Below are 22,182 nucleotides of genomic sequence, written 5' to 3'. Positions count from 1 at the left end.
AGTGAACGAATGTGGGGAGTGAAGGAAAGATCGGAGTCAAATATAACCCCAAGACAGCGGGCGTGCTGCTGGGGCGTTTAAAAGTATTAGGCCGTGCCTAGGTCACTGTATTCCCTATAGCTGGCTGTCACGAACCACCGGGGGGGTCACTCATAAATCCCCCGCGCTGGCTACCAGTACGTCACAATCGGGGGGTAACAAGTGGGGGTCACCCCTCCTTTATACCTCCCGACCGACAGACAGAGCACGTGACGCGCTCTCTAGCGCCCCTCTTATAGTCAGGCCAATTATGGAATTGCCCGACAATAAGCAAGGAGGCCGCTATACTACTTATGCCGATTATTGAAGGGTCCCCGGTGAGAGTAGGGTATATATTCCCCCGACCTCCGCGGGCGGAATATATAAAACCTCCCCGAATCTCACTGGCCTCCCCACAATAATCCTTGGCACAACTCGCTGCCACCAACCGCTTCACGGTAACTATTAGCCGAACACACAGACGTGGGATTCAAGATCGAGATAACAGAACAGCCCAAGATTAATTATATAATTTAATCGGCCTAAAGCCACACTAGAAACTACAATATATACAATAGGGAATCTACAGAATATACATAGGTCAGAGTACAGTTACAATCAAAGCATGGGTTACAAACAGGCATACACAGTTCCAGCAGTTACCTTGTGCGTCTGGCCACAGGGGGGCGCTGTAGACCAGGTTTCCAGGAACTCCCACAGATGTTTCCTACACGTGACCCCCAGCGAAAGAACACTGGAAAATGGCCGAAGTAGGGTTATCAACCTGGGCAAATCCAGGTCCCCTCCTACCTTAGTGACCTCAGAGGGAGCACTGCTCCACCCCTGGCTGGAGTTATGGACAAAATCCACAACATGGAATATGGCCATAACTTGGCCTGGGAGCGTCGTAGGCGGACGCCAACGCTCTCATTGTGACAGCTATGAATTTAGCTACAGAATGAGAGGACTCGTGACTTGTCTACTAGTTCCACATTGGCTGATATCACGCCTGGGGTATTTCCCAAGCTCCCGCTCCCATAAAAAAGGGTGTGCCAGCATCGTCCGCATGCGGAGACACCATTTTTATGGTTGCCATATTTATCGGAAATATGGCTTGCGAGATATGAACCATTTTTTACTGGAGTCGTTCTGTCTGGATACTTCCAAGCTTGCTAATGAGATAGCAGCTCCTACCACAGGGTCACGGCAGGGAGTCATCCTGTGTCCATTGTTCCCACATCATCTCATCTCCATATCACAGGAGATGGCCATGGAGGTGTAACACCTTCACAGATGCTGGACATTGAGAACAAGAAGGGAGGGGGGCACTGCCAGGGAGTGATGAGCGATTATGACTGGAAGTCATAATTCATCTTCATATCCCGGGATTTGCCTCACACTGGCAATAAAGAAAAATTATAACAATACATGTCAGGCAGTCCATGAAATTAAAGGAGTCTCTAAAGGGGGATTTTGTCACCAGGTTTTTCTACCCATTTAACCATAGCAGCATAATGTGAGGTGATAGACCCTGATTCCAGCAATGGTAACACAGGTAATACCACACTAAAAACGCTGGTGGCAGGAGGTAAGTAATACAATGATTAGAGAATATATAAATTATCAGCACAGAGATTTTAGTGTCCCTGAGAGGGGCAAAAAACTACAATGATTGGACCACAGTACAATAGAGCACTGCTTACATAGAGGGAAATAATGAACATGCGCAGATACTGTATTTCTGCGAAAATAAGTGTAGCGCCCAGTCTCAGCACACACCCACCCACACTCCTGCTCCCAGGCCACTGCGAGGGTGCCACTCTCCTCACCTGCTCGCCGGTCCCATGCTCCCTGCTCCTGCCCCGGGGTCCGCCGCAATCTCCTCCTATTCCAAGCCACACGCAGGCCTTCTGGGAGTGTCCATAAGGAGCGCGCGCATCCACGCCCCATTTCTTAAAGGCTCGGTGTCCACTACCCAGAAGTGATTCTTGAGGTCAGCTATTAGCTTGAAGGTATTTAAGACTGTCTCCCCTTAAGGGCAATGTTGTATATACATAGTGCGTTGCTAGTTCTCAGGTCCCGTAACGGTCACTGTGTCTGTGTCTTGTGTACTAGTACCAGTTACCTGTAGCCACTATCTGTTTCTCTTCCTAGAGTCTGCTACCACTGTCTCCGTGCTGTCACGCATTAACTACCCCCACCTCTGTGCTGCCACGTCTGAGCTACCAACACCTCTGTGCTGCCATGTCTGAGCTACCACCACCTCTGTGCTGCCACGTCTGAGCTACCACCACCTTCGTGCTGCCACGTCTGAGCTTCCACCACCTTCGAACTGCCAGGTCTGTGCCACCACATCCGTACTGGAGTCTCTCTCGTCCGTAATAGCCGACACCACTGGTCCTGGTAGTCGTGCGTTTAGGCCCCCTGGGGCTGCATCTGACAATCACTGTATAGGGGTTAGCTCGAGGTTAGCTCCTCTTGGGGAGTCCGGTGTACGGCCCAGTGTGTCCACTCCCGGACGTTCGCCGCTCCTTGGCTACCGTAACAATAGGACCTACCCCAAAAATAAGCCCTAGCAGGAATTTTTGGCTTATTTGGAATATGCTTAAAATATAATCCCTACTGCAAAAATAAGTCTCAGCTGAAAGTGTCCAGGCAACTAAATAAGTTAAAGAATACAGAAGGATCCTTCATTAAAGAAAGTAGACACCTCCAAAAGAAAGCAGACAACCCCTCAAAAAAATCATAATCCCCAGATCCTAAACATTTACAGCAGGGAAGCTGGCAAGTGCCGACGGTGGCTGGGTTCTCGCACAGAGATCTGTGTACTGTCAGTTCACTTACTGTTCCAGAGGCATTGCACTGCAGCTTGCACACACAGATAGGGTCCCAGTATCACTCCACTCTACACATCAGGCTCCAGTATCACTCCGCTCTCCCTATAGTAACTCTGCGTGAGTGATACTGCTTCTGGCCAGCAGGGGGAGCCCACCACTGTAAAATGCAGAGAGATTTAACAACTATGCAGATTTGTATGTGAGAGCCATTCACTTGCCAACTCTATTGTTTAGGGTCTGGTAACTACGCTTCTTTTGGGGAGATGTCTGTTTCCTTTTGGGGGTAAAAAGTAGAAAGAGAATAACAAATTTAAAACTGGAAATTAAAATATAAAGACTGTATATCAATTAGCCAGTAGATGGCACTACATTCAAGAAATAAATAGGGAAGGTATGAACATAAATTACTGTAATAACTCTAAGGGGAGTATTCAGCAAATGATGTACAGATTTGAATACATTATGAAAGGATATCTTTAATACTTGACTGACCAATTTTGCACTTTCCGGTTTGTTTTTTTGTTCCCCTTCTTCCGAAAGCCGTAACTTTTTTATTTTTCTGTCGATCTTGCCATATAAGAGCTTGTTTTTTACGTAATGAGCTATACTTTTAAATGAAACCATGAGTTTTACCATATAGTGTACTGGAAAATGGCAAAAAATTCCAAATGCAGAAAAATTGCAAAAAAAGTGCGATTACATGATTATTTTTGAGATCTTTTATTCACTGTATTCACTATATGGTAAAACTGATGTATCAGTGTGATATCTCAGGTCAGTACGACTTCGTAGACACCAAACATGGATAGGATTAATTTTTTTTAAACGGTTACAAAAAAATCAGAAGTTTGTTCAAAAAAGTGGCACCCGTTTTGCACTATTTTCCGCAACCCATAGCATTCTCAGTTTTCGGGATCTATGACTCAGCGATGGCTTATTATTTGCGTCCCGAGCTTAAATTTTTAATGGTACCATTTTTGCGCAGATGCTACGTTTTGATTCCCTGTTATTGCATTTTGCACAAAGTCTGCTGTGACCAAAAAATGTAATTTTGGCATTTGGAATTTTGTCGCTATGTCGTTTACCGATCAGATTAATTGATTTTATATTTTGATAGATCGGGCATTTCTGAACGTGGTGATACCAAAAGTGTATATTTTTTAGTTTTTAGAAACCTTTAATCTTCAATGGGGTGATTTGAACTTTTATTTTTTTTTATTTTTTTTATTTTTCAAAACTTTTTTTTTACTTTTCTTTTTATTCTACTAGTCCCCCTAGGGGGCTAAAAGGATCAGCAGTCTGATCGCTCCCGATCAGAGCAACACTGCTCAGATCGGGAGAAATGATCATCTCTTGTAACCTGCAGTACTCAGCTGCTGGTTACAGGACCTGAGTCATGTGAGCTACAGGAGTCATCACATGGCTCTGTGCTACCATGACAACCATCAGATCCACGTGATCATGGAGTAAACCTTTACCGCGATCGCTATTAAAATGGCGCTGTCACATTTTGACAGCGCCATTTAAGGGATTAACAGGTACGGGTGGATATCGATTCCACTCGTGCCTGCAAGGGACACATGTCAGCTGTATAAATCAGCTGACATGTGCGCGGATACCCCCAGGATGCCCGCGGTAGCTGATGGGGATTAAAACTATGACTGCTAGGACGTAACTTTACTGCCCACGGTCATTAAGGGGTTAAATATCACAAAAAGGTTACAAACAATTTATTTATGGTTATACCTCAAATGTGAATACCATAGATCTGTTTAAAATTTTTACATGTTCATGGAAAAATATGACATCCCCTGAAAATAAGCCCTAGCGCATTTTTTTAAAACCAAAAAAAAATATAAACCCCGGTATAATTTTCAGGGAAACATGGAATATACAGCAGGGGTCACAATCACAAATAGTTAAGAATTCTGGTAGCAATAAAGTAAAATACTGTTCACAAGAGTGGTGTGCAGAAAGACATAATACAGGATATATATAATATGAGTCACAGTAAAAAAAAAGTAGGAAGATATCAAAGTAATACGTAAGCGGGCTTTACACGCTACGACATCGCTAATGCGAAGTCGTTGGGGTCACGGAATTTGTGACGCACATCCGGCCGCATTAGCGATGCCGTTGCGTGTGACACCTATGAGCGATTTTGCATCGTCGCAAAAACGTCCAAAATCGCTCATCGGTGACATGGGGGTCCATTATGAAATATCGTTACTGTAGCAGTAACGAAGTTGTTCCTCGTTCCTGTGGCAGCACACATCGCTCCGTGTGACACCGCAGGAACGAGGAAGCTCTCCTTACCTGCCTCCCGCCCGCAAAGCGGAAGGAAGGAGGTGGGCGGAATGTTACTTCTCGCTCATCTCCGCCCCTCCGCTGCTATTGGGCGGTGGTTCAGTGACGCTGCTGTGACGTCGCTGTGACGCTAACGAACCACCCCCTTAGAAAGGAGGCGGTTCGCCAGTCACAGCGACGTCGCTAGGCAGGTAAGTATGTGTGACAGGTCTGGGCGATGTTGTGCGACACGGGCAGCGATTTGCCCGTGTCGCACAACCAATGGGGCGGGAACGCACGCTAGCGATATCGGTACTGATATCGCAGCGTGTAAAGTGGCCTTTAGGTACAAGACTTACTTACTTGCACTATGTATAGCAAAAAGCCACAGACATGTAAAAGTTGTACATTATATGTGTCACAGTAAGACCCCTTTCAGACATCCGTGTTTAAACATGTCCAAGCTGTACGCACCAATATGGTCATCCATGTGACATCCGTGTGTCATACGTGTGACGTCCGTGTGTCTGGTACCGGTAAAAAATACATGATACTGAAGTGTATGTTTTTTAATATGTAAAAGATGGGCAAAGCCTGAAAAATTATAGACAGAACAGATAAAATAGATATAAAGAAAGAAAATAAGAAAGAACATATAAAATAGACAGAAAGAAAGAAAGAAAGAAAGAAAGAAAGAAAGAAAGAAAGAAAGAAACAAACAACAGATAGAATAGCTCAATAGATATACGGATAGCTAGCTTGTAACATTTTTATTTATTAAATTTAAAAACAATGACGTGGGGATCCCCCCAGTCTTCATATCCAGCACAGGAACAGCAACAGCGACAGGCTGCAACTCTCAGCTGTCGGCTGTACCTTGTCTAGTTATTAAAAATAGAGGGGATCCCACACTTATTCTTTAAATTTTTTTTATTTAAAAATGACTTGGGGTCCCCTCTATTTTCCTAAAATCAGCCAAGGCGCAGCAGACAACTCGGGGCTGATATTATTAGGGTGGGAAGGGCCTTGGTTATTTGGCCTTTTCCAGCCTAATAATAGCAGCCACAGCCACCCCAGAAGTGGTGCATCCATTAGACGTGCCAATTCTGGTGCTGGACCAGTCTCTTCCCATTGCCCTGGTGTGGTGGCAAACGAGGTAATATTTGTGGGGTTGATGCCAGTGCTGGCATCAAGCCCTGGTATAAGTAAATCGGTGGCGTCTAGCAGATACCCCCATTATTAATTTAGTAGTTGAAAGTAGAATAAAAAAGTATATTTCGACAAAAAAAAACCAACTCCGGCCAACACAAGTGACAGCAGCACTGAAGACTGAAGCACTGGAGACAGGTGTCTGTAGAAAATAATTTTATTTTAAAGGCACATGTTTTCTCCGGTACGTGTCACACTGATGTCACACGGATCACATCAGTGTGCGGGCTGTGTGACATCAGTGTTGCCAGAGAAAATGGAAATGTCTCTGTGTATGCGTGCGGGGCCACACGGTGCTTGTGAAAACACGCACGTGTGAGTTAGCCCATAGAATTACATGGGTACGCGTGGCATCCGTGTAAAAAAATGGATGTCACATGTACCTAAAACATGAACATCTAAAACAGGCCTAAGAAGGTAAGCATGTATCCATGTAATGATAAAGTACAACACTTTTCACATACAGTGGGGAAAAAAAGTATTTAATCAGCCACCAATTGTGCAAGTTCTCACACTTAAAAAGATGAGAGAGGCCTGTAATTGACACCACAACTATGAGAGACAGTATGAGAAAACAAATCCAGAAAATCACCTTGTCTGATTTGGTAATATTTTATTTGCAAACTATGGTGGAAAATAAGTATAAGGCTCACACAGACCTGTAACTTCTTCTTTAAGAGGCTTCTCTGTCCTCCACTCATTATCTGTAGTAATGGCACCTGTATGAACTTGTTATTAGTTAAAAAGACATCTATCCACAACCACAAACAGTCACATTCCAAACTCCACTATGGTAAAGATCAAAGAGCTGTCGAAGGACACCAGAAACAAGATTGTAGCACTGCATCAGGCTGGGAAGACTGAATCTGGAATAGGCAAGCAGCTTGGTGTAATGAAATCAACTGTGGGAGCAATAATAAGAATGGAAGAAATACAAGAACACTGATACTCTCCCTCGATCTGGTGCTCGCAAGATCTCACCTCGTGCGGTCAAAATTATAACAAGTACAGTGAGCAAAATCCCAGAACCACACAGGGGGACCTAGTGAATGACCTGCATAGAGATGGGACCACCGTAACAAAGTCTACCATCAGTAACACATTACGCTGCCAGGAACTCAGATCCTGAAGTGCCAGACGTGTTCCCCTGCTTAAGCCAGTACATGTCCGGGCCTGTCTGAAGTTTCCTAGAGAGCATTTGGATTATCCAGAAGAGGATTGTGAGAATGTGATATCGTCTGATGAAACCAAAGTAGAACTGTTTGGTAGAAACACAACTCGTCGTGTTTGGAGGAGACAGAATTCTGAGTTGCATCCAAAGAACACCATACCTACTGTGAAGCATGGGGGTGGCAAAATTATTCTTTGGGACTGTTTCTCTGCAAACGGACCAGGACGACTGATCCATGTAGATGAAAGAATGATTGGGGCCATGTATCGTAAGATTTTGAATGCAAACTTCCTTCCACCAGCAAGGGCATTGAAGATGAAACATGGCTGGGTCTTTCAGCATGATAATGATCTCAAGCACACCACCAGGGCAACGAAGGAGTGGCTTCGTAAGAAGCATATGAAGGTCCTGCAGTGGCCTAGTCAGTGTCCAGATCTCATCCCCATTGAAAACCTTGGAGGGAGTTGAAAGTCTGTGTTGCCAAGTGACAGGCCCAAAACATCACTGCTCTAGAGGAGATCTGCATGGAGGAATGGGCCAACATACCAACAACAGTGTGTGCCAACCTTGTGAAGACTTACAGAAAACATTTGACCTCTGTCATTGCCAACAAAGAATATACAGTGCCTACAAGTAGTCTTCAACCCCCTGCAGATTTAGCAGGTTTGATAAGATGCAAATAAGTTAGAGCCTGCAAATTTCAAACAAGAGCAGGATTTATTAACAGATGCATAAATCTTACAAACCAACAAGTTATGTTGCTCAGTTAAATTTTAATAAATTTTCAACATAAAAGTGTGGGTCAATTATTATTCAACCCCTAGGTTTAATATTTTGTGGAATAACCCTTGTTTGCAATTACAGCTAATAATCGTCTTTTATAAGACCTGATCAGGCCGGCACAGGTTTCTGGAGTTATCTTGGCCCACTCCTCCATGCAGATCTTCTCCAAGTTATCTAGGTTCTTTGGGTGTCTCATGTGGACTTTAATCTTGAGCTCCTTCCACAAGTTTTCAATTGGGTTAAGGTCAGGAGACTGACTAGGCCACTGCAACACCTTGATTTTTTCCCTCTTGAACCAGGCCTTGGTTTTCTTGGCTGTGTGCTTTGGGTCGTTGTCTTGTTGGAAGATGAAATGACAACCCATCTTAAGATCCTTGATGGAGGAGCGCAGGTTCTTGGCCAAAATCTCCAGGTAGGTCGTGCTATCCATCTTCCCATGGATGTGGACCAGATGGCCAGGCCCCTTGGCTGAGAAACAGCCCCACAGCATGATGCTGCCACCACCATGCTTGACTGTAGGGATGGTATTCTTGGGGTCGTATGCAGTGCCATCCAGTCTCCAAACGTCACGTGTGTGGTTGGCACCAAAGATCTCGATCTTGGTCTCATCAGACCAGAGAACCTTGAACCAGTCTGTCTCAGAGTCCTCCAAGTGATCATGAGCAAACTGTAGACGAGCCTTGACATGACGCTTTGAAAGTAAAGGTACCTTACGGGCTTGTCTGGAACGGAGACCATTGCGGTGGAGTACGTTACTTATGGTATTGACTGAAACTAATGTCCCCACTGCCATGAGATCTTCCCGGAGCTCCTTCCTTGTTGTCCTTGGGTTAGCCTTGACTCTTTCGACAAGCCTGGCCTCGGCACGGGTGGAAACTTTCAAAGGCTGTCCAGGCCGTGGAAGGCTAACAGTAGTTCCATAAGCCTTCCACTTCCGGATGATGCTCCCAACAGTGGAGACAGGTAGGCCCAACTCCTTGGAAAGGGTTTTGTACCCCTTGCCAGCCTTGTGACTCTCCACGATCTTGTCTCTGATGGCCTTGGAATGCTCCTTTGTCTTTCCCATGTTGACCAAGTATGAGTGCTGTTCACAAGTTTGGGGAGGGTCTTAATTAGTCAGAAAAGGCTGGAAAAAGAGATAATTAATCCAAACATGTGAAGCTCATTGTTCTTTGTGCCTGAAATACTTCTTAATACTTTAGGGGAACCAAACAGAATTCTTGTGGTTTGAGGGGTTGAATAATAAATGACCCTCTGAATAAACTTTTCACAATTTAAAAAAAAAAATAAAAAAAGAAATAACATTCTTTTTTGCTGCAGTGCATTTCACACTTCCAGGCTGATCTACAGTCCAAATGTCACAATGCCAAGTTAATTCCGAATGTGTAAACCAGCTAAGGCTATGTGCGCACTAGTGCGTTTTTCCCGCGGATTTACCCGCGGATTTGCCCCGGAAATTTCTTGAGAAATGTCTGCAATCTTTGTGCAGACATTTCCCATGAAATTCAATGAGAAAAAAAAATAGCTGTGCGCACTGTGCGGATTTTTCTCAAGAAAATTTTTTGAGAAAATTTTCTCGAGAAACTTTCTTGAGAAAATGTGCATGTCCATTAATTTCCGCAGGTACCTGCGGTATTCCGGGGGTATTCCGCAGGTAGCAATGATGTGCGGTATACCACCGGAATAGCCGCGAATTACCTGCGGTAATACTCATCGCTGCCTGCGGTTTTGCAGGAAGCGATGTCATTATGCCAGGAAGAGGAGGCGGAGCAGAGTAAACACAGACGTCGCACTCCCTGGACGCCGCACAGAAGCACTTCCGTGCGACCTCCAGGTGCCCGTGCAGTCTGTGTCCTGCTCCGGCCTCGCGGCTGCCTGCACTGCAGGGTGTCAGTGTCTGCCCGCAGTGTCAGCAGCCTGTCATGCGGCAGCGCAGGCAGACACTGACATCCTGCAGTGCTGGGAGCCGCGGGGATGACGATCGCTGCTGTCAGGAGGTGAGATCATTACCTGCTGTGACGATCTCCTGCCTCCTGACGTCAGCGCTGTCACTTCCGTCTATGCCCGTCTCGCGAGCGGCCCGAGACTGTCACTAGCGGTGACGTCACGGGCTCTCGCGATACGTCTGACAACGTGGCGGGCATAGAAGTCAGTGACAGCGCTGACGTCAGCAGTACAGGAGATGATCACAGAAGGTAATGATCTCATCTATGCTCCTGATGGCAGCGCTCGTCATCCCCTGCAGTGACCTGAGCTGACCTATTGATGTTAGCTCAGGTCACTGCATTGCTCTCCCAGCCAATGGGGAACATTCTGTTCTTCATTGACTGGGACAGCGACTATGGTATGGATCGCCGTGCCCCCCCCCTTATTGGATTACGCCGGACGTGGAATTGATTGTGCTCTTTTCAATAAATTGGTTAAAGAGGGAATGTTTTGGGGAGTGTTTTTTCAAATAAAACTTTTTTTGTTGTCTATTTTTTAATTATTACTGACTGGGTTGGTGATGTCGGGTATCTGATAGACGCCTGACCTCACCAACCCCAGGGCTTGATGCCAGGTGACATTACACATCTGGCATCAACCCCATATATTACCCCGTTTGCCAACGCACCAGGGCGCGGGATGAGCTGGGGCAAAGCGCCAGGATTGGCGCATCTAATGGATGCGCCACTTCTAGGGCGGCTGCGGCCTGCTATTTTTAGGCTGGGGAGTGTCCAATAACAGTGGACCTCCCTAGTCTGAGAATATCAGACCCCAGCTGTCCGCTTTACCTTGGCTGGTGATCCAATATGGGGGGGACCGCACGTTTTTTGTTTTAAATTATTTATATAATTTAAAATAACAGCGTGGGGTGCCCACTGTTTTGGATTATCAGCCAAGGTGAAGCTGCCAGTGGTGGTCTGCAGGCTGCAGCCGTCTGCTTTACCCTAGCTGGCTACAAAAAATGGGGGGACCTCACGTCGTTTTTTTTTAATTATTTATTTATTTTATGGCTAAATACAAGGCTAAGCACCCTTTAGTGCCACATGAAAGTCACTAAAGGGTGCCAGCTTAGAAAATGCAGGGAGGTGGAACATTATATAGGTTTTTCTCATCTATCTATCTATCTATCTATCTATCTATCCCTTTATCTATCTATCTATCCATCTATCCCTCTATCTATCTATCCATCTATCCCTCTATCTATCTATCCCTCTATCTATCTATTCATCTATCTATCTATCCCTCTATCTATCTATCTATTCATCTATTCATCTATCTATCTATCCCTCTATCTATCTATTCATCTATCTATCTATCTATCCCTCTATCTATCTATCTATTCATCTATTCATCTATCTATCTATCCCTCTATCTATCTATCTATTCATCTATTCATCTATCCATCTTTCCCTCTATCCATTATCTGTCTATCGATTATCTTTATTATTTATTGCAGGGACAAACCTGCGGTAAATCCGCGGTAAATCCGCGGCAAATCCGCGGCAAAACCGCATGCGGATTTGGTGCGGATTTTTCCGCAGGTCCGGAAATCTTTCACTGGCAGAAGTTTCTCAAGAAATTTTCTTGAGAAACTTCACATTTCTAGTGCGCACATAGCCTTAATCTGCAAGGGGTTAAATACTACTTGTAGGCATTGTATAACAAAATATTGAGATGAACTTTTGTTATTGACCAAATACTTATTTTCCACCATAATTTGCAAAAAAATCTTGACAAATCAGACAAGGTGATTTTCTGGTTTTGTTTTCTCATTTTGTCTCTCATAGTTGTGGTCTACCTATGATGTCAATTACAGGCAAACCTCATCTTTTTAAGTGAGAGAACTTCCACAATTGGTGGCTGACTAAATACTTTTTTCCCCACTGTAGTGCATACAACTAGGTTTATATAGCTGTGTATAGTAAAAAGTCATAGTCAGAAAGGATAAAAAAAAGTATAAAGATAGCATAGTTAAAGTAATTACCTCCTGCAGTGTGCTGTGCCAAACACCAGATCAACATGGAAAATAAAGGACATTAAAAAGTGGGAAACCAGAAGGTCACACCAGACTACAAATGCTAGTGGTGCTAGAGACAAGAGGTAAATAATATATTATTACATAAGTAGAGATGAGAGGACCCGTAGATGTTCCAGTTAGCCGAGTTAAACCAGACTTAAAAAGAAGTTTGGTTTAGTAACTGGACTTGACCCAAACGTGACTCCAGACAACAAACCCCATATACACTGTGTGCAGAATTATTAGGCAAATGAGTATTTTGATCACATGATACTTTTTATACATGTCGTCCTACTCCAAGCTGTATTGGAGTTGTAGCTGTAAATCAGGTGATGTGCATCTCTGTAATGAGGAGGGGTGTGGTGTAATGACATCAACACCCTATATAAGGTGTGCTTAATTATTAGGCAACTTCCTTTCCTTTGGCAAAATGGGTCAGAAGAGATTTGACGGGCTCTGAAAAGTCCAAAATTGTGAGATGTCTTGCAGAGGGATGCAGCAGTCTTGAAATTGCCAAACTTTTGAAGCATGATCACCGAACAATCAAGCGTTTCATGGTAAATAACCAATAGGGTCGCAAGAAGCGTGTTGGGCAAAAAAGGCGCAAAATAACTGCCCATGAATTGAGGAAAATCAAGCGTGAAGCTGCCAAGATGCCATTTGCCACCAGTTTGGCCATATTTCACAGCTGCAACGTTACAGGAGTATCAAAAAGCACAAGGTGTGCCATACTCAGGGACAAGGACAAGGTAAGGAAGGCTGAAAAACGACAACCTTTGAACAAGAAACATAAGATTTAACGTCAAGACTGGGCCAAGAAATATCTTAATACTGATTTTTCAAAGGTTTTATGCACTAATGAAATGAGAGTGACTCTTGATGGGCCAGATGGATGGGCCAGTGCCTGGATCAGTAAAGGGCAGAGAGCTCCACTCCGACTCAGACATCAGCAAGGTGGAGGTGGGGTACTGGTATGGGCTGGCATCATCAAAGATGAACTTCTGGGACCTTTTTGGGTTGGGAATGGAGTGAAGCTCAACTCCCAGACCTACTGCCAGTTTCTGTAAGACAACTTCTTCAAGCAGTGGTACAGGAAGAAGTCGGTATCGTTCAAGAAAAACATGATTTTCATGCAGGACAATGCTCCATCACATGCATCCAACTACTCCACAGCGTGGCTGGCCAGTAAAGATCTAAAAGATGAAAAATTAATGCATGGACCCTTGTTCACCTGATCTGAACCCCATAGAGAATCCATGGTCCCTCATAAAATGTAAGATCTACAGGGAGGGAACAGTACACCTCTCAGAACAGTGTCTGGAAGGCTGTGGTGGCTGCTGCATGCAATGTTGATCGTAAACAGATCAAGCAACTGGCAAACTCTATGGACGGTAGGCTGTTGAGTATCATCATAAAGAAAGGAGGCTATATTGGTCACTAATTTATTGGGGGTTTGTTTTTGCATGTCAGAAATGTTTAGTTCTAAATTTTGTGCAGTTATATTGGTTTACCTGGTGAAAATAAACAAGTGAGATGGGAATATATTTGGTTTTTATTAAGTTGCCTAATAATTCTACACAGTAATTGTTACCTGCACAAACAGATATCCTCCTAAGATAGCCAAATCTAAAAAAACTCACTCCAACTTCCAAATATATTAAGCTTTGATATTTGAGTCTTGTGGGTTGATTTAGAACATAGTTGTTGATCAATAAAAAAAAAAAAATTCTCTAAAATACAACTTGCCTAATAATTCTGCACACGGTGTAAATCAATAGGGAGCTGAACTTCTGTGCTGTAAAATTACTGTAAAATGGTTATAATAAGGACTAGGGGCTGCAAAAAGAAGCAAAATGGGTCTAAGAGCAGGACAATTGTACATACCATGTTTCCCTGAAGATAAGGCAGCCGGTAGATCCTTTTCTGGCCCACTCAAGTGTAGATACTGTCGGTGGGGGTGATAGCTTAGGTCATCTAACCCCCCTCTTTTTTCCTTTGGGAATGAAGAACGAACAAATTTAGGCACGGTACTATGATCGATGTTAATGAAGCGATTGATAATGACGTACCAGACCGTAGTAAGAGAGATTGGCGTCTCTACATCTCCTAGTAACATGAGAGATAAGCTTTGGTCAATGACGCGGCGGCCTCTGGGTGATGCGACTGCATGCTATTTGTCCTTTGAGTGGGACCGTGTGACTGACAAAACCAGGTGGTGTGTCACAGATGTGGGCGGGCAATTATCTATATGAGCCGCGCGGCGCATGCGGCTCATAATACAAGAAAGTAAGGCATATCAATCTTGTAATAATTACAGCCTCAAACACTGAAGGGGTAACTACACAATATAAGAAGCCTCCTGATGTGTCCGCCTCACACTGGGGAGACGAAACGCATAGAGGGCGAACTGTGCCACAATACTAATATGTTTAAATATATAATAAATTTTATTGGGTCAAAGAAAAAAGGACAAGGACATCATAAAAACCTTTAAAATACACATATAACATATGACCTCACTGATACTCCAATTGAAATGAATAACATTCCATATAGATAGACAAATAATGGTTCAATCCATAGACAACAGTGTATGGCATGCAAAAGACCCTTTTTAATCAAAAAATGAGGACAAATTACCTAATGAAACAATTAATACTAAGGCAGTATGCAACATAGAGAGAGCCCTCAAATTGGTAGTCAAAAGGTTATAACATGACTAGGGACTGCGTGGTTTCTGGACTCGGGGTTTGTTGTTTCTCTTTCTGAGATTTCTTGTGCTTCCTACCCCTTCTGACCCGGTGTCTACGTCGCTGCTTGTATTTGATAAAAAAATCCTCGCTGGTTGTAGGATCATTAGTAAGATTGTCATGGGGTACGAGATTCCTGGGGTTGGATTGTGCCCCTCGTCTTGAGTTGCCATGATGCTTCCATTTAAAGGCAACTCCTTTCTCAAAATCGCTACGATCTCTGTTCAGTTTATGTTTTTTTCTCTGTATGACATCATCCTCGTATTTATCCAAAGAATCCTTCATCTGCGTCAAAAATGGCTGTACCTGTGACACCTTATCAAATTTATTCAAATCACTTTCCTTAATTTTAATCTCCGTTTTAATATTGGAGAATAATTCCCGGTCACGTTCAAGTAATAGATTGATAATTATATTTGAACACTTCAAAAGACCCTGTTCCCATGTATTTTTGAAAGGTAACGTGGGTTCCCATGCGGGAAAGATTTGAACCCTTAACCCCCGAGGGCAGATGTTCACTCCCAGGTATTCTTCTAAACTTCTAATATTCCAATATAGACCAATCCCTCTTTTATGTAAGGCCAAAAGCTCTTGTGAGCACTTAGAGAAATCTGTGTCTACTGTAGAATTAGTACCCATAGAAAATGGGTTATCAACCCCTTGTGCGCGCCACAACGCTTCTCTGGCTTCCCAAGCCATGCTAATACCAGTACGACAACAAGGCAAGAATTAAAGTAACAATCACGCATAAAGACAATATAAACTATCAATAATGACCCACAGTTGGGCTCAATTACTATATGCGGATATGTGGTATGGCGTGCTATCCCAAGAACCTGGCAAGCCAGACAAACAACACTGGTAAATGGGAGAGATAGGGATGCACAGCACAGAATCAAAAAACAGTTGAGTGCAGCCTATGTGTAAAACAATAATGCAAGCAAGAGGGAGAAAAAAGTACATATAATAGGGGCGCACATCAGGATCATACAATGTTTAAATATATAATAAATTTTATTGGGTCAAAGAAGAAAGGACAAGGACATCATAAAAACCTTTAAAATACACATATAACATATGACCTCACTGATACTCCAATTGAAATGAATAACATTCCATATAGATAGACAAATAATGGTTCAATCCATAGACAACAGTGTATGGCATGCAAAAGACCCTTTTTAATCAAAAAATGAGGACAAATTACCTAATGAAACAATTAATACTAAGGCAGTATGCAACATAGAGAGAGCCCTCAAATTGGTAGTCAAAAGGTTATAACATGACTAGGGACTGCGTCCGTATCAATAATATACAAATCCGGCCCCTCCAAATGCCTCCCTAGCACTGTATCTAAAGCAATGTAGATTATACATAACAGTGTGAGATATGGTAATCAATCAAAAAGTGGCCAAATACTGGGTAAGCTGGATGCAATTGGATAAGGAGAGGACGCATGACATCAGATGAAAATGTGGAACAACAAGTCCCAGCCAGGAAATATCACTGAGCCCATGCAACCAGGAACCGCTGATCACACTTATTGCTTAGTGATCTATAACAAAGGGCGCCAGGGATGCCTAGGCTGACATAATTATAAGTACAAGGGGAGTACACAGGCTCTCCACCCGTATAAAATGCATGTGCCGTGGCACAAGCAAAGGAATATTTTTGTCAGGCACAAAGGAGGATCACAAAGGCATACCCATTTATCATACAAGCAGTATGGAGGTCAAACAGGTGCGGTTACCAGCCGGGCCCGGCGCAGTCAAAGAAAGGCATGCATGGATCGTGCAAAGGAGTAAAAGCGAGGTCAGAAAAGCCCAACGCGTTGCGCTGACTAGCAGCTTCGTCAGGGGAGGTATGAGACAAGAGGACCCACAACACATATATATATACAGGTAACGATTAGGTGATTACTTGCCGATTGTGGGCTAGGTTGTTGGTATTCGATCCTGGAGGTCTGGCTTATTATGTTTTCAATTGTTGTTCCTCTGCAGCTCACCATCTGGTGGTATTGAACCAAGATTTGGCGTTATGAACTATCTACAATAAGAAGATAACGGCAAGGGATGATCTAACAGAATAAGAGATCAAACTATGATCAGTGAAAAAGTGTAAGGAAAAGATCAAGAGTGAATCCAGTGATGGAACCTGTGATGAACTTTGGGGGTTGGCATATGCCGAGACTTATTTTTTGTGATTCTGGGCATTATGCCGGTATGCACGATCTATGCCCTCGGTTCCGTCCTAGATGTATTAGAAAGGGCAGTGCTGGTGGATTGCAGTGTCCGCCTTTGTCCTTGATTATTCCAGAAATATGGCATGAGTCCAACTATGGTCAAATTTCATTTGGTCCTATGGTGCTTTATGTGGGGACTGAAAACATTTATCAGGTTACCCCCCTCCTTTATGATGTCTTGGGACTAACCCTTGGATGAATGCTAATGGGCCCTCGACCTTCATGGGTATTGTACTGATCTATGGTTGTTTAAACCGTACTCCACAAATTCTAATTCCTATTTGAGGGTGATGCTTTTGTTCTATAATTGAGTTTTAGTATACCATGATCACCTGAGATTTGATCTTATATGCATTATCGGGATCGTGCTGACACTTATTATATGCCCATTCAATGATCATTGTTGTCATACCTTAACCATGCTTGTAATATGGACTGTTCATATCTACTATTGAGTATTGGCACGGTGTGTTTTTTCTAAAAATACATATTCCTATTTCATCTGACTTGTCCTCCTTAATCGCAGATATAGTTGGTGCCTATAGATCTACCCCTGTTTACCCTTAGGAATATTCATCTATGTAAGTGCATACTATTTGGATTCGAACGCGGATTCTCGTCTTCTCCAGCACTTGCGCTCGTGCATATCTATGCCCTCTGACTCTATATGCTGCGTTGGATCTGCCTGTGCTGCTGGGAGGGACGCCTCCTACCATGCACGGCTCGCGCATGCGCTTTACGATCTGTTTACATGTTCCATTTCCTGGTTGTGTGCACGTGGCTACTGTGTCGTCACATGCACTTTTAGACTTCCGGTCCCGTCTGCACAGGCGCCACCATGCACTGTGTGATCGCTCGCTTCTCTATAAGCAAACCGCTATGGCGCCCAGTGGCCTCAGGCAGCTGTAACTAATTAAACGACAATCGGCAAGTAATCACCTAATCGTTACCTATCGTTATAATCGTTATATATGTGTTGTGGGTCCTCTTGTCTCATACCTCCCCTGACGAAGCTGCTAGTCAGCGCAACGCGTTGGGCTTTTCTGACCTCGCTTTTACTCCTTTGCACGATCCATGCATGCCTTTCTTTGACTGCGCCGGGCACGGCTGGTAACCGCACCTGTTTGACCTCCATACTGCTTGTATGATAAATGGGTATGCCTTTGTGATCCTCCTTTGTGCCTGACAAAAATATTCCTTTGCTTGTGCCACGGCATATGCATTTCATACGGGTGGAGAGCCTGTGTACTCCCCTTGTACTTATAATTATGTCAGCCTAGGCATCCCTGGCGCCCTTTGTTATAGATCACTAAGCAATAAGTGTGATCAGCGGTTCCTGGTTGCATGGGCTCAGTGATATTTCCTGGCTGGGACTTGTTGTTCCACATTTTCATCTGATGTCATGCGTCCTCTCCTTATCCAATTGCATCCAGCTTACCCAGTATTTGGCCACTTTTTGATTGATTACCATATCTCACACTGTTATGTATAATCTACATTGCTTTAGATACAGTGCTAGGGAGGCATTTGGAGGGGCCGGATTTGTATATTATTGATACAGACGCAGTCCCTAGTCATGTTATAACCTTTTGACTACCAATTTGAGGGCTCTCTCTATGTTGCATACTGCCTTAGTATTAATTGTTTCATTAGGTAATTTGTCCTCATTTTTTGATTAAAAAGGGTCTTTTGCATGCCATACACTGTTGTCTATGGATTGAACCATTATTTGTCTATCTATATGGAATGTTATTCATTTCAATTGGAGTATCAGTGAGGTCATATGTTATATGTGTATTTTAAAGGTTTTTATGATGTCCTTGTCCTTTCTTCTTTGACCCAATAAAATTTATTATATATTTAAACATTGTATGATCCTGATGTGCGCCCCTATTATATGTACTTTTTTCTCCCTCTTGCTTGCATTATTGTTTTACACATAGGCTGCACTCAACTGATTTTTGATTCTGTGCTGTGCATCCCTATCTCTCCCATTTACCACAATACTAATATGTGGCTCAGAGAGTGCTGCAACATTATAAAGAGGCGAGCTGTGCTGCAATACAGTGGAACCTTGGTTAACAAGAACAATCCGTTCTGGGACTGTGCTTGTTAACCAAGTTACTCGTTCAGCAAAGCAAGATTTCCCATAGGAAATTATTGCAATGCAGACAATTCGTTCCACAACTTGTTGAATGTCCCATCCTGGTCCCCTGTTGTGCAATTCCACACATGCACAAACACACACAAACTCACACGCACATATTATATGCTCACCTTACCTTCCGTTCCATCGCCGGCCTGCTGGGACTTGCTGTTCGCTTGCACGGGCTGTGTATCGGGTAACCATGACGAAGAGGGAGGAACTTCCGCACCCAGAGCGCTGACGTCAAAGGCAGGAGCCTCTGATTGGTCAGTGCGCTGCCTTTGAGTAGTGTCTGACAGCGGAAGTTCCTGCCTCGTCGCCGATGGTTAGCGATACACAGCCTGGAGCGGCGAACTACAGGACCCAGGAGGCCGGCGATGAAACGGAAGGTACACATATTATGCTCACCTTACCTTCCGTTCCATCGCCGGCCTCCTGGGTCTTGTAGTTTGCCGCGAAAATTTCTCCCTCGTCACGATGCACCGACGAACTACAAGACCCAGGAGGCCGGCGATGGAATGGAAGGTAAGGTGAGCATAATACTGTATGTGCGTGCGTGCGTGTTTGTTTGTGTGTGTTTGTGAATGCTTGTGTGTGTTTGTATGGACTGCAAGAGCTGGTTAGAGCGCGGTGGATGTACGGAACCGGAAGTGTGTGTGGTGAGGATTTTGCTCGTACAGCAAAGCTTTCTCGTAAACCGAGTTACAAATTTACAGAAAGCTTTGCTTGTTAAGCGAAATTCTCGTTACCTGGGTTACTCGTTAAGCGAGGTTCCACTGTACTAATACATGGCTCAGGCAGTGCTGCAACATTATAAATGGCAAAGGCAACATAGTGGAAACTCAGTAATTATATCCAAGGTAGGAATGCTGCACCTAATCTAGATGCAGTAGCAACAAAATTGGCACATTGTAGCTAGTACATGGGCAGCCCTGTGCAATCTTAAGATACATAGCAGGGTGTCTGAGTACAAATGCACACTGTCAGGATGCAGTGCTAGTGATATGCAATGTACAACTAGGGGATTGTGGTCTATGAGTTTTACCTTATAATTAATAATTAATAATAATAATAATTTTATTCATTTATATAGCGCTATTAATTCCACAGCGCTTTACCTTATACAGTCCAAGGGTAATTTTGAGACTATAAACAGATCTTTCTTAGTTCCTATGGGGATGAAAGCAATAGGTTATTGAAGTCTGGGGCAAAAGAGAATATCTCGTTATGGACATGGTAGGCACTAGAGAGGAGTGACCTGGGGTTTAAAGTTCAGGTTCAGAACCTCCAAAAAAACAAAGTTCGGGTTGGACGTTCAAATGAGTTACGAGTGCAAACCACTCAAGCGAGCATCGCTGTGCTCGGGTACGCTCGGTGCTCAGCCCAGTGCCAGCCGCTTGCAGTGTTTGAATGGCTTGCACTGGGGGTAACAACAGCTTGATCTGATCTAATGTGTACACACAAATAAAATAAATAAAATAATAATTTGAAAAACCCTACTCACTCTCCCCCAGCAGTGATCTGCTTATGGCTGGCAGCATGTAGATGGAGATATGAACTGCCCAAATTACTGACTTACATTGAGGTTCGGATCAAGTCATTGTCACAAACTGAACCTTATCTAAGGTTCGAATGTGCCCTGCGAACCGAACCTCCAAAGATTCACTCACCTCTAATAGGCACAAGTCACTTTGATTAAACATTTTGTTGCAATATATTAGTTTGGTTCAGTTGCTGTAAAGTAACAGGTGAACTACAAAAATCAGTAATAACAATATGGGTATAATAAATGAGTGATTCATTTTTGAACTGGCTAACACGGTAACAGAACCTTTTTCTTTTAATAAATGAGTGACACTCTCTGACACTAGGGGTCACCTAAAAAGAAACAAATATCCCAATGGCAACATATTAGGCACGAGTCACCTTAAGGGCTCATGCGCACTCACATGCATTTACGCTGCGTATAGCACTGCAGCGTAAATGCATGCAATCCTGTGTCCCCTGTTCAATCTATGTAGATTGTGCATGACACGTGCACACCATGCTTTTATGAACGCAGCGATTTGGGTGCTAAAATTTTGACTCAAATCCGTGTGTTCATAAAAGCAGCATGTCAATTATTCTGTGTGCTTTGGATGCAGCTCCCACTCTCTCTATGGTGGGGGCAGCATCCCGAGTGCTTGAAATAGGCTTTTTTAACAAAAAAAAAATGCATTCATTATGCATTCTTTCTGCAGCAATTTGACGCGCACATGTGCTGTCAAATCGCTGCAGAATATTCAGCAGTTACATGCGCATGACCCTAAAAAGCTGCTTTCACACTTCTGTTTTTTTTCATCTGTCACAATCCGTTGTGTGACTGATAGGACTGAATCATTGCAGATAGTGGTGAAACTGATGCGACAGATTCCTGTGACATAACGGATACGTTGTAATTTTTCTTCTTTTAGCTGGGAAAGATTTGTGATTGTAAACCTATATGAACACGAGAGAGAGAGATAGAGAGAGAGGATTTTCATGACCAGTTCATTTACACTCAATCTGCCCATGTCCAGATTAAAAAAGCGGATCCGTCGCCTGATTCCGTCATTTAACGGATTCTGACGGACTCCGTCGCCCATAGGCTTCCATTATAATACACGTCGATGAGAAAAAACGTTACATTCTGCGTTGCTTCCACCCGACGGTCAGTCACTAAACGACTGATCCGAAACACGGCGGATGCATCACAAGA

Source organism: Anomaloglossus baeobatrachus, chromosome 8 (assembly GCF_048569485.1).
Source record: "Anomaloglossus baeobatrachus isolate aAnoBae1 chromosome 8, aAnoBae1.hap1, whole genome shotgun sequence".
Lineage (NCBI taxonomy): Eukaryota > Metazoa > Chordata > Amphibia > Anura > Aromobatidae > Anomaloglossus > Anomaloglossus baeobatrachus.
The sequence above is the reverse complement of the archived record's forward strand: the minus strand, read 5'-3'. Positions refer to the sequence as shown.